Raw genomic sequence first — 13,762 nt, 5'->3', positions numbered from 1 at the left:
TCTCGTTCTTCTAAACTCTAGGGAATATAAACCTAATCTATTCAATCTCTCCTTATCCCAAGAATCAGTCTAATAAAGCTTGTTGCATTCTCAAGTACATCCCCCCTTACATAAGGAGCTGAAAAGTGTAGAGTTTTGTGTTTGATGCATTTTGGGAGGACTAACAAGGTAAGGGAATATACAATGGATGGTGGGACCTAGGAAGTACAGAGGGTCAGAGAGATGTACTAGTCCATAGATCACTGAAGGCAGCAACACAAGTTGATAAGGTGGTTAGGAAGGCGTATGGGATACTTGCCTTTATTAGCCGGGGCATAGAATATAAGAGCAGGGGGGCTATGATGGAGCTGTATAAAATGCTAATTAGGCCACAGCTGGAGTGCTGTGTATAGTTCTGGTCGCCACACTATAGGACGGATATGATTGCATTGGAGAGGGTAGAGAGGAGATTCACCAGGATGTTGCCTGGGCTGGAGCATTTCAGCTATGAAGAGAAACTGGATAGGCTAGGGTTGTTTTCCTTAGAACAGAGAAGGCTGAGGGGGGACATGATTGAGGTATACAAAATTATGAGGGGCATAGATAGGGTAGATAGGGAGAAACTTTTTCCCTTAGCGGAGATGTCAATAAACAGGGGCATAGATTTGAGGTAAAGGGCAGGAGGTTTAGAAGGGATTTGAGGAAAAATCTTTGCACCCAGAGGGTGCTTGGAATCTGGAACACATTGCCTGAAGGGATGGTAGAGGCAGGAACCCTCATAACATTTAAGAAGTATTTAGATGAGCACTTGAAATGCCAAAGCATACAAGGCTACGGGCCAAGTGCTGGAAAATGGGATTAGAATAGATAGGTGCTTGATGGTCTGCATGGACACCATGAGCTGAAAGGCCTGTTTCTGTGCTGGAAAACTCTACGACATCAGCCACCCTATGACATCTTTCACTGAGAACTTGAATTTATTCAACATGAGGGGTGACTTGGGGTAGTTTTACACTGTCAGAGCATACCCACCAGCTCAATCTTATTTCTCGTTTCCTTACAGCCAGCAGTCGGAGAAGACCATTTGTTCCATTAATGCGCTGCGCATCCTGCTGTTTAGTTACTCAGTATGACAGTACAGTGCAGCTGCTATTCAAAGTGTGGGATGATGGAAGTGGGGGAAGATGAACAAGTAGTTTAAGTGTATCTACTTCACATAGAAGATAGTAAGTGTGTGGAGGAGGACAATGTTTAAAAATCAAGAGAGTCCCAGATAGGCTTTTTTGGTTTATGAAACAATTGAGGATAATAAGAAACAAAGCACCAGGCGACACTGTTAACTTTGGGCTCATCAGATGGATTGCAAGGGATTTTTTCAGTTCTACACATTGCTGTGATCCTACGAAAAGACGTATCAGAACACTGGTGAGGAAAAACTAACTGCAAGAATACAATAATGCCAGTTTGTTGATAAAAATGTAAACAAACATTAATTATTGTAGGAAATAATTCAAGAAGCATGGTATCTTGAATGCAAACACTCTCAGATACTATCCAGAAACACTATGTGGATTTATAATTATCAATCTCAAGTCACAAAGGCAGTCACTAAAAGACAGAAGCATTTCAGTGCCGATTTCCTTCTAACCTCATTTAAAATTAAGTGTTACATGAAGGGTACAATTTATATACTATTCAAATACTGCAAATAAAACACCTCTCCAGTATATTTTTCTAACTCTACACAATATTCAGCACTGAAGAACTATGAAGCAGCACTTTTGCATGTTACTCGACAGAAACAGGTCCACATCAGGGAGAAAAATGCATCAGCCATTTTGTACTTGAGGGCTGAATCTCCTTTTTCTCACCTACGTTAGCCGCAAGTGTGATATGGTTGCTGTCTCACTCTTCTGTACTGCAGCACAAGCTTTGGGAAATAATATATGACCTACCTAACTGCACCACTTTAGTCCAAAAAGAAAGAAGGGACTTAAATTTATATTTCATGCCCCAAATTGCCCTCGGCCAATTAAGTGCAGTTACCGTTGTAATGTAGGACATGAGGCGGCCAATTTGCATACATGATCCCAGTAACAGCAACCTTATAAATGACCAGACCATCTGTTTCAGTGTTGTTGGTATCAGTTATTTAGATATGCTAGACAATTATAGAAGAGCTTGTGGCCTAGAGTGAGATAATGATAAATTTCAAGGAGTGAGGTTAACCAGTTAACTTGCAGAGAAAGTTCCTGTCAGTACTACTTGTGGACATATTTGTCATAGCTTAGCAATGACAAGGACATCTAAACATATTTATACCACATGTTTAAAATACTTATTGAACTTCTATCACAAGTGCAGAAATAAGAACAATGCAACAGTTCCCAGCCCACATGTGGCCTCAATCTTCACACATGATCCAAGATCACAACAAAGTCTCATTTAAGTCAGTCATTTTGGCAAGGGAAGAAACTAACACTAATATTATAATTCTCTAAAGCCAAATCTATCCTAGAGTCAACGTTTTTAATTTTGAGGTACAATCTGGAAGGTACCAAAGCGTAATATTTTATAGTGGCACACAGGAGGAATTCATTGTAAGCACTTTGAGACGCACTATAAAGTAAGATACTAAAGAACGGAAAGTTATTTTTTAGCCAAGTCCTTTGTCATAAGATTTTATATTCCGATACAGATAAAAGTACTTTCTCCACTCACAATCATACACAATCTATAAGTTCAATGCTGGCATTTTTCACTCATCTACAAGATGCACTGCAGCAACTCACCAAGGCTTCTTCGACAACACTTCCCAAACCCACAACCTCTAACACCTAGAAGGGCAGCAGGTACATGGGAACACCACCATCTGCAAGATCCCCACAAGCCTGACATGGAAATATATTGTTATTCCTTCAGTCACTGGGTCAAAATCCTGGAACTCCCTCTCTAACAGCACTGTGGATGTACCTACACCACATTCAAGATTCAAGAAGGCAGCTCACCACCATCTTCTCAAGGGCAATTAAGTTTGGGCAATAAATGCTGGCCTAGTCAGCAACACCCACATTCCCACAAACGATTACAAAGAACTACATTCATCTTTATACCTCTCTGAAATCCTAGTGACAATATTTTATCACAACCATTAAAAAAGAATATATTCACCTTCATTTTCAAAATACAAAGTTCACTGTTCACTCCCAAAAGACATTTCACACCATCCAAAAGTTTTGATACTGCCAGTAGCTTTAAATAACACTGCATGATTGCCAGACCAAAAAAAAAGCTCTTGGCAAACTTTGATGGTGGGAGGGATGCGAGGGAGGGTGCTTTTGAATGGAAACAGCCTTGCACATCACCCGTCACAATGTGTGTGATCCTATGGGAGACTTTGCAACAAATTTTACACCATTGCATCATTCACTGCCCAGGCTAACCTTTCATGGCTCATTTGGCAAAAAAAAGCACACATTTGTTGAACACAGTGTCCCTCGTATAGGACTGTGTGACATGGGGTTCCAAAAAGGTGTACAGGACAAGAACATGAAGTCTGGAGCAAGAAAAAGCCACTGAGCTTATTCAATCCACATTTGACGATTCTGTAATGCATAACCACCACCACACCGCACCCCCCACCCCCCCCCCCCGCCCCCCCCAACCCAAACCATCTACTGATCCCCTACTTTAACACCAAGGGGTAGATTTAAATTTCCACTGTCATTACCTTTACAGACATGCACAGTGAGATGTTATTTATAGATATATTTTCCAAGCCTGAATCACTCTCCACCCTCACTACCAGGGTCACTCTGACCAAGAGGCCTCTGATGTTCAGAACACATGTTTTTCTCTTCCTTTTAAAACCCATGATCAATAAAATATCAATCACTATGTTTCATGTGCATTTCAACAAAACTTCCCCCCCAAATCCAAAATCTTGAGTACAAATTCTGGGGGAGCACTACACTGTCAGCGGAGATGCCTTTTGGATGAAACATTAAACCAATGTTTTACACATTCAACCGCTCAGGCGGTGTAAAAGATTCCACGTCACGATTTCAATGAACAGCAGGGAGTTCTCCCTGATGTCCTGGCCAATATTTATCCCTCAAACAACATCACAAAAACAGATTATCCAGTCATTGTCACATTGCCATCCGTGGGAGCTTGCTGTGCGCAAATCAACTTCGGTGTTTCCTACATTACAACAGCAAGTACACTTCAAAAAAATATTTAAAGTCCTTTGAGAAGTCGAGAGGGTGACGAGTGGAGAAATTTCTTCACTCAAGAGGTTTGAGTGTCTTTGGAATTCTCTACCCCAGACATCTGTGGGTGCTCATTGAGTATAGACAAAGCTGAGATCGACAGATCTTTTGGGCACTAAGAGAATCAAGGGATATGGGGAGTGGGCAGGAAAGTGGAGTCAAAGGACACTCCTGTTTTTATTTCTTATCTCCTCATAAATACAAGTTCCTGCTTTCCTACAACAGTGACCACACCCTCAAAAGTACATTGTTGGCTGTAAAGTCAAATTTTGGGACATTGAAAGGGTGGTGAAAGGCGATATATAAATGCAAGTCCTGTCTTCCTTCTTGCCATCCCCGGGTGTCAATCCTCACCCTACAATATGAAATGGATCACGACATCCTCGCCACAAACCGGACTCTAAAGTCAATTAATTGACAAACCATTAAAAAGAAAAATCACAGAAAATATATATATATATAAATGTTCTTTAACATACAAACAATATAGAAAGCTGCCAGCACTGAGCTGCCAGGCAACAGACTCACCTGCTCCTGCCTCTCAAAGGGAAATTTCAGGGACAATATTTCCTCTCCTTTCTCTCTCGCTCTCTCTGTAGTTAATGTTTTTTTTAAATTACAAATCAATTCTTAAACACTTTAATTATAAAATAATAATATTTGAGGCCCCTGACACTGGGGTTTCCCCAAACACATTCTAACTCATTAAACATCGACTATTTTCCACCTGAATCGAATTAAAAACCTAGAATAATTACATTATAATAATTAATAATTTTAAATATTCCTCTTCCCCCTCCCAGGATTTATTAGTTTTATTTTGTTTCCTATGTCTTTGTCCTTTTTTCCCCTCCTCAGTCTTTTTCTCGGTCCCGTCCGTTTTATTTATAATTTTCTATCGGTTTTTATTTTGAGTTTATTTTTAAAAATTATTCCATATATTTAAACTTGGTCCAAATCAACCGCAACAACCCGACATGAAGCGGCGGCGCCATGTTGGAATTAAAGGGGCAAGGTGGGCGGGGCTTGTCTGTATGCCGACAGGAAATCAGGTAAAAGGGGAGGTGAAACTGGATGACGTATGTGTCTGCGTACAGAAAATCAGGTTAAAGGGAAGGTGTGGAGAGGATTAGATTGTGTATGTGTTTTAATATATCTGCCTGTGTGGAGAAAATCAGGTTAAAGGGGCGATATGGGCAGGATTAGGCTGTGTTTGTGTGTACAGAAAATCAGGTTAAAGGGGAAGTGTGGGCAGGATTAGGCTGTGTGTGTGGATATATCTATGTACAGAAAGTCAGGGTAAAAGGTGTTATGGGGGACTGGATTATGATGTGTGAGTGTCTGTGTGCACAGTGTTACTACGATTTCTAATCCAGTATCTCTGCTTTAGGAAACTACTACCACATGGCATAAAGATTTCTCAGCAGGGTTTGCATATATAAAACTTAAAAACAGATGATGGCAAATGCTGTAAAACTAATTATTTTTGTGCTAATTTTTTGGGGGACTGCTGACTTTACAAATACAGGAAGTTAGGGTTCCCTTTCAGCCTTCACCTGGTCTTACTGTAACAGGGTTTAATTTTAAACACCTCCATTTAGGGGGAGGGAGATTCTGCTGTGAAACTGTTTTCCTGGAATTTTAGAGCTCACTTATTTACCCGGTCTTGTTTGTTTGCTGTATTGAACCCTTTGCTGAGTCTATTAGGAAGGATGCGAGCATAAGAGGGGTGACAATCGCAGGCAGCGGAGGCACTCAGGTCAAAACCTCCCTGTACATGGATGACGTCGCCGTTTTCTGCTCGGATCCGCTGTCCGTGCGCAGACTGATGAGCATCTGCGACCAGTTCGAACTGGCCTCGGGAGCCAAAGTTAACCACGGCAAGAGCGAGGCCATGTTCATTGGCAACTGGGCTGACCGATCCTTTGTCCCCTTCACCGTCAGGTCAGATTACCTGAAGGTGCTGGGGATATGGTTCGGAAGGGCCGGGGCGTGCACCAAAACATGGGAGGAGCGAGTAGCCAAGGTACGACAAAAGTTGGGCATGTGGGGGCAGCGATCTCTCTCCATTGTGGGTAAGAACCTGGTCATCAGGTGCGAGGCGCTCACGTTGTTGCTCTACGTGGCGCAGGTCTGGCCCATACCCCACTCCTGCGCCGTGGCAGTCACCCGAGCCATTTTCCGCTTCGTCTGGGGATCTCAAATGGACCGGGTCCGGAGGGACACGATGTTCAAATCTCTGGACAAGGGCGGGAAAAATGTACCCAACGTGGCCCTCATCCTGATGACCACCTTCGTGTGTGGCTGCATCAAGCTGTGTGTAGATCCCCAGTACGCAAACTCCAAGTGTCACTACGTGCTGAGGTTCTATCTGTCCCCGGTGTTGCGAAGGATGGGCCTGGTCACATTGCCGCGGAACGCTCCATGCAGTTGGGCGGTGCCGTACCACCTATCCTTCGTGGAGCAGTTTCTGCGGGAAAACACCTTTGACCACCGGTCCATCAGGCAGCGGGCTGCACGGAATCTCCTCAAGGCCCTACGGGAAAAGGAAACGGTGGATCCTGTCGGATGGTTCCCCGAGCAGACCGTCAAAGTCATTTGGCGGAATGCCTCATCACCAGAACTTTCAAACAAGCACCAAGACGTAGCTTGGCTGGTGGTGAGAAGGGCCCTCCCCGTCAGATCCTTCATGCACACCCGAAGTCTCGCCCCCTCCGCACAGTGCCCCCGCGTTGGCTGTGGTGGGGAAGAGACGGTTGCCCACCTCCTCCTGGGATGTGGCTTTGCAAAGCAGGTGTGGAAAGAGATGCAGTGGTTTTTGTCGAGGTTCATCCCAAGCAGCTCTGTAACACAGGAGTCTGTGCTCTACGGGCTGTTCCCAGGGACGCACACCGAGACAAACATCAACTGCTGCTGGAGGACTATCAATTCGGTGAAAGGCGCCCTTTGGTCTGCCCGAAACTTGCTGGTCTTCCAGCGCAAAGAGTTGTCCACCACCGAATGTTGCAGACTGGCACATTCCAAGGTCCAGGACTACGTGCTGAGGGACACACTAAAGCTTGGGACAGCCGCAGCAAAGGCTCAATGGGGAAAGACCACAGTGTCCCCCCACCAAGCTGAACTGAGGGGCTGGATCCAGGGGAAACCCCTCGAACTGTATCGAAAAAATTTTCATTTGCTGTAAAATGTAAAAATGTTAATGGCATGACAAATGAAATGGAAGGGTTGTGAGGCAACTCATGATTGTATTGAAGGAAACTGATCACCTTTGCACTGTTTGTATTTTTTGACTTGATGCTGTTTTAAACTGTTTGGGAATGTATTTTTTACAGACTTTTATGAATAAAGTATATTTTGGAAATTTAAAAAAAATTACGTAGTGTATGGTGGCTACATGGAACAGATTGCTTAAAGGAGGTTGATAATATGACTGTTACGACCAGATGAGAAAGGGGTCCAGGGTTTCCTCTCAGCCTTCACCTGATCTTACTGTAACAGGGTTTTATTTTAAACACACCATGTTTTTAGCTCCCCCTTGGTCCATCGCTTTTCAATTATAAGGCAAAGAAACCAGCACAAACAGACTTTCTTAGGTTTAAAGAAGAAAGGTTGAAATTTATTAAACTTAAACTCTAATTTGGTTCACGCCTACGGATACATGCCACACCCCACGCTGGCATGCATACGCGATACACACATGCAAATAGAGACAGAAAAGAGCTGAAGAAAAAATAAAGTGGAAAGGTTTGAGGCAATATCTGAAGAGTTGTTGTTACGGTTCTTTGAGCTCACTGTAGAGTCTTTGATTGTAGGTAGATCTTGCTTTTCGTTGGGACCCAGTATTCTTCTTAAACCATGTTCGCTGTAGGAGACTTTTCTCTCTTGGGGTTCAGAGGCTTGTGAGAATCTTCTCAGTCTAGGAGCAAACAGACATTCTGCACAAACTGTTTGTCCAAATTCAAAAAACTCAGGTTGCCCAGCAGGTTAGTCATGTGACTAGCTGGTTTGACCATGTCCATTTGTGTATTCGGCCATCTTAGCAGTCAACTTGGAATGCGAACTCCCACACCTTCAACGTCTGGTGATCAAAAGTCCATTGTGGGTTGACTGTCAGGGAATGGCTACTTTGTCCTTCCAAACACCATCTGTTAATATGCAAATATATTTTACAGCCACGTTCAATAAGTCCTCCCCTCGCTCCAGTAACAGTTTAAAATCAATGTTCATGACAAAATTAATGTGCCTCATTCTTGGCAGGTGGGGGCCTAACATGACACCTCCACGCCCAGTGGAATGAAATGCGACTTGAGAAAAGGCGCATTTCATTAAAAGGGTCAAGTAAAATGTAAGATACAGAAAAAAACGTGCATTTCTCGCATTCATTCCCATTCATTCATAAATCCCAAAATTTATTACAGCCTGTCTTCTCTTGGTGCCAGTGCTGCTTTAATATCCCTCTTTTTGGCCTCCCAATAAACATGTGGTTCTTTTATTTTGGGAAGTTTCTCTTCCATTTGCCCATTTCCATGGCTGCCTAGGGTCTTTGTTCCTGTTGAGGTCTGAAAAGGGTGATGGGTGGTTTCTCTTTGGTTCTGACTGTGGGGAAGGATTCTTTGAACAAAAGAACAAAGAAAATTACAGCACAGGAACAGGCCCTTCGGCCCTCCAAGCCTACGCTGATCCAAATCCTCTATCTAAACCTGTCGCCTATTTTCTAAGGGTCTGTATCTCTTTGCTTCCTGCCCATTCATGTATCTGTCTAGATACATCTTAAAAGACGCTATCGTGCCCGCGTCTACCACCTCCGCTGGCAACGCGTTCCAGGCACCCACCACCCTCTGCGTAAAGAACTTTCCACGCATATCCCCCCTAAACTTTTCCCCTTTCACTTTGAACTCGTGTCCCCTAGTAATTGAATCCCCCACTCTGGGAAAAAGCTTCTTGCTATCCACCCTGTCTATACCTCTCATGATTTTGTCCACCTCAATCAGGTCCCCCCTCAACCTCCGTCTTTCCAATGAAAATAATCCTAATCTACTCAACCTCTCTTCATAGCTAGCGCCCTCCATACCAGGCAACATCCTGGTGAACCTCCTCTGCACCCTCTCCAAAGCATCCAGATCCTTTTGGTAATGTGGCGACCAGAACTGCACGCAGTATTTCTAATGTGGCCGAACCAAAGTCCTATACAACTGTAACATGACCTGCCAACTCTTGTACTCAATACCCCGTCCGATGAAGGAAAGCATGCCGTATGCCTTCTTGACCACTCTATTGACCTGCGTTGCCACCTTCAGGGAACAATGGACCTGAACACCCAAATCTCTCTGTACATCAATGTTCCCCAGGACTTTTCCATTTACTGTATAGTTCACTCTTGAATTAGATCTTCCAAAATGTATCACCTCGCATTTGCCCTGATTGAACTCCATCTGCCATTTCTCTGCCCAACTCTCCAGTCTATCTATATTCTGCTGTATTCTCTGACAGTCCCCTTCACTATCTGCTACTCCACCAATCTTAGTGTCATCTGCAAACTTGCTAATCAGACCACCTATACTTTCCTCCAAATCATTTATGTATATCACAAACAACAGTGGTCCCAGCACGGATCCCTGTGGAACACCACTGGTCACACGTCTCCATTTTGAGAAACTCCCTTCCACTGCTACTCTCTGTCTCCTGTTGCCCAGCCAGTTCTTTATCCATCTAGCTAGTACACCTTGGACCCCATGCGCCTTCACTTTCTCCATCAGCCTACCATGGGGAACCTTATCAAACGCCTTACTGAAGTCCATGTATACGACATCGACAGCCCTTCCCTCATCAATCAACTTTGTCACTTCCTCAAAGAATTCTATTAAGTTGGTAAGACATGACCTTCCCTGCACAAAACCATGTTGCCTATCACTGATAAGCCCATTTTCTTCCAGATGGGAATAGATCCTATCCCTCAGTATCTTCTCCAGCAGCTTCCCTACCACTGACGTCAGGCTCACCGGTCTATAATTACCTGGATTATCCCTGCTACCCTTCTTAAACAAGGGGACAACATTAGCAATTCTCCAGTCCTCCGGGACCTCACCCGTGTTTAAGGAAGTTGCAAAGATATCTGTTAAGGCCCCAACTATTTCCTCTCTTGCTTCCCACAGTAACCTGGGATAGATCCCATCCGGACCTGGGGACTTGTCCACCTTAATGCCTTTTAGAATACCCAACACTTCCTCCCTCCTTATGCCGACTTGACCTAGAGTAATCAAACATCTGTCCCTAACCTCAACATCCGTCATGTCCCTCTCCTCAGTGAATTCTGATGCAAAGTACTCATTTAGAATCTCACCCATTTTCTCTGACTCCACGCATATCTTTCCTCCTTTGTCCTTGAGTGGGCCAATCCTTTCTCTAGTTCCCCTCTTGCTCCTTATATATGAATAAAAGGCTTTGGGATTTTCCTTAACCCTGTTTGCTAAAGATATTTCATGACCCCTTTTAGCCCTCTTAATTCCTCGTTTCAGATTGGTCCTACATTCCCGATATTCTTTCAAAGCTTCGTCTTTCTTCAGCCACCTAGACCTTATGTGTGCTTCCTTTTTCCTCTTAGCTAGTCTCACAATTTTACCTGTCATCCATGGTTCCCTAATCTTGCCATTTCTATCCCTCATTTTCACAGGAACATGTCTCTCCTGCACGCTAATCAACCTCTCTTTAAAAGCCTCCCACATATCAAAAGTGGATTTACCTTCAAACAGCTGCTCCCAATCTACATTCCCCAGCTCCTGCCGAATTTTGGTATAGTTGGCCTTCCCCCAATCTTCCTTTAGGACCACTCTCGTCTTTGTCCATGAGTATTCTAAAACTTACGGAATTGTGATCACTATTCCCAAAGTAGTCCCCTACTGAAACGTCAACCACCTGGCCCGGCTCATTTCCCAACACCAGGTCCAGTATGGCCCCTTCCCGAGTTGGACTATTTACATACTGCTCTAGAAAACCCTCCTGGATGCTCCTTACAAATTCTGCTCCATCTAGACCTCTAACATTAAGTGAATCCCAGTCAATGTTGGGAAAATTAAAATCTCCTATCACCACCACCCTGTTGCTCCTACAGCTTTCCATAATCTGTTTACATATTTGTACCTCTATCTCACGCTCGCTGTTGGGAGGCCTGTAGTACAGCCCCAACATTGTTACCGCACCCTTCCTATTTCTGAGTTCTGCCCATATTGCCTCACAGCTCGAGTCCTCCATAGTGCCTTCCTTCAGCACAGCTGTGATATCCCCTTTGACCAGTAATGCAACTCCTCCACCCCTTTTACCTCCATCTCTATCCCACCTGAAGCATCGGTATCCTGGGATATTTAGTTGCCAATCATGCCCTTCCCTTAACCAAGTCTCAGTAATAGCAATAACATCATACTCCCGGGTACTAATCCAAGCCCTAAGTTCATCTGCCTTACCTATTACACTTCTTGCATTAAAACAAATACACCTCAGACCACCAGTCCCTTTGCTTTCATCATCTGTTCCCTGCCTACTCTTTCCCTTAGTCACGCTGACTTCATTATCTAGTTCCTTACAGGCTTTACTTACTACATCCTTACTCTTCACTGACCTCATTTGGCTCCCATCCCCCTGCCACATTAGTTTAAACCCTCCCCAACAGCGTTAGCAAAAGCACCCCCAAGGACATTGGTTCCAGTCCGGCCCAGGTGTAGACCATCCAATTTGTAATAGTCCCACCTCCCCCAGAACCGGTCCCAATGTCCCAAAAATCTGAACCCCTCCCTCCTGCACCATCTCTCAAGCCACGCATTCATCCTGACTATTCTTTCATTTCTACTCTGACTATCACGTGGCACTGGTAGCAATCCTGAGATTCCTACCTCTGAGGTCCTACTTTTTAACTTGGCTCCAATCTCCCTAAATTCTGCTTGTAGGACCTCATCCCATTTTTTACCTATATCATTGGTGCCTATGTGCACAATGACAACTGGCTGTTCACCCTCCCCTTTCAGAATGTTCTGCAGCCGATCTGAGACATCCCTGACCCGTGCACCTGGGAGGCAACATACCATTCGGGAGTCTCGTTTTCAACCACAGAACTGCCTATCTCCTCCCCTTACAATCGAATCCCCTATGACTATAGCCCTTCCACTCTTTTTCCCGCCCTTCTGAACAGCAGAGCCAGCCACGGTGCCATGAACCTGGCTACTGCTGCCTTCCCCTGGTGAGCCATCTCCCTCAACAGTATCCAAAACGGTATACCTGTTGTGGAGGGAGATGACCGCAGGGGACACCTGCGCTGCTTTCCTGCTCTTTCTCTGCCTTATGGTCACCCATTCCCTTTCTCCCTCAGCAATCCAAATCTGCGGTGTGACCAATTCGCTAAACGTGCTATCCACAACCTCCTCAGCATTGCGGATGCTCCAAAGTGAGTCCATCCGCAGCTCCAGAGCCATCATGCGGTCTAACAAGAGCTGCAGCTGGACACACTTTCTGCACGTGAAGGAGTCAGGGACATCAGCCATGTCCCTGAGCTCCCACATTGAGCAAGAGGAGCATGTCACGGGTCTGAGATCTCCTGCCATTCTTAATCTTAAGCTTAAACTTAGTGAAATGAAAAAGGAACGAAAAGTTTTTAACCAATCACACGATAAAACAAAAAAAGAGAAATAGAAAAAGCCTTACCTTATCTACACACCACCGAGTCCTTTTTTTTTTGGTTAGAGGAGGAGGGCTGGTGGGAGACACTACAGGTGTAGTGTCTCGGGTTCAGAAACAGCGCAAATATATAGGGTTTTACTTACCCAGCAGCCCCCTGGTCTCCGCCGAAAACAAAAGGAAATTAAGTTTACTTTAAACTGACCTTCCCAGCTGCTCACTTGCTTGCACTCTCTGCTCCCGAAAAAGCTGCTGAAATGAAAGGCAAGTTATTTTAAACAGCCCAAATATATAGGGTTTTACTTACCCAGCAGCCCCCTGGTCTCCGCCGAAAACAAAAGGAAATTAAGTTTACTTTAAACTGACCTTCCCAGCTGCTCACTCGCTTGCACTCTCTGCTCCCGAAAAAGCTGCTGCAATGAAAGGCAAGTTATTTTAAACAGCCCAAATATATAGGGTTTTACTTACCCAGCAGCCCCCTGGTCTCCGCCGAAAACAGAAGGAAATTAAGTTTACTTTAAACTGACCTTCCCAGCTGCTCACTCGCTCGCACTCTCTGCTCCCGAAAAAGCTGCTGCAATGAAAGGCAAGTTATTTTAAACGGCCCAAATATATAGGGTTTTACTTACCCAGCAGCCCCCTGGTCTCCGCCGAAAACAAAAGGAAATTAAGTTTACTTTAAACTGACCTTCCCAGCTGCTCACTCGCTCGCACTCTCTGCTCCCGAAAAAGCTGCTGCAATGCTTTGCTAATCTCCCCTTTGTCCCAGAGGATGCTCCTGCCTGCAGGTATTTGTGCAGACTCTACTGCACTCCCCTGTGGCACTTTGATGAGGTGAGGCATCACCTTCA

At 44.5% G+C, this 13,762-nt stretch overlaps 1 protein-coding gene across 2 annotated transcripts in view; it reads right to left on the bottom strand.

The window, feature by feature from the left end:
• Positions 1–5,258, bottom strand: part of LOC137368292 (putative pre-mRNA-splicing factor ATP-dependent RNA helicase DHX32) — a 143,203-nt gene extending 137,945 nt beyond the window's left edge. For both annotated transcript variants that reach the window (XM_068028715.1, XM_068028716.1), the window contains exon 1: positions 4,779–5,258. The gene's annotated coding sequence lies outside the window, so the exon portion shown is untranslated. The remainder of the gene's footprint in view (positions 1–4,778) is intronic.
• Between the last annotated feature and the right edge of the window lie 8,504 nt (positions 5,259–13,762).

This window comes from Heterodontus francisci, chromosome 1 (genome assembly GCF_036365525.1).
Source record: "Heterodontus francisci isolate sHetFra1 chromosome 1, sHetFra1.hap1, whole genome shotgun sequence".
NCBI classification, from domain to species: domain Eukaryota; kingdom Metazoa; phylum Chordata; class Chondrichthyes; order Heterodontiformes; family Heterodontidae; genus Heterodontus; species Heterodontus francisci.
Note: the sequence above shows the minus strand (reverse complement) of the source record. Positions and strands in the feature narration are given on the sequence as shown.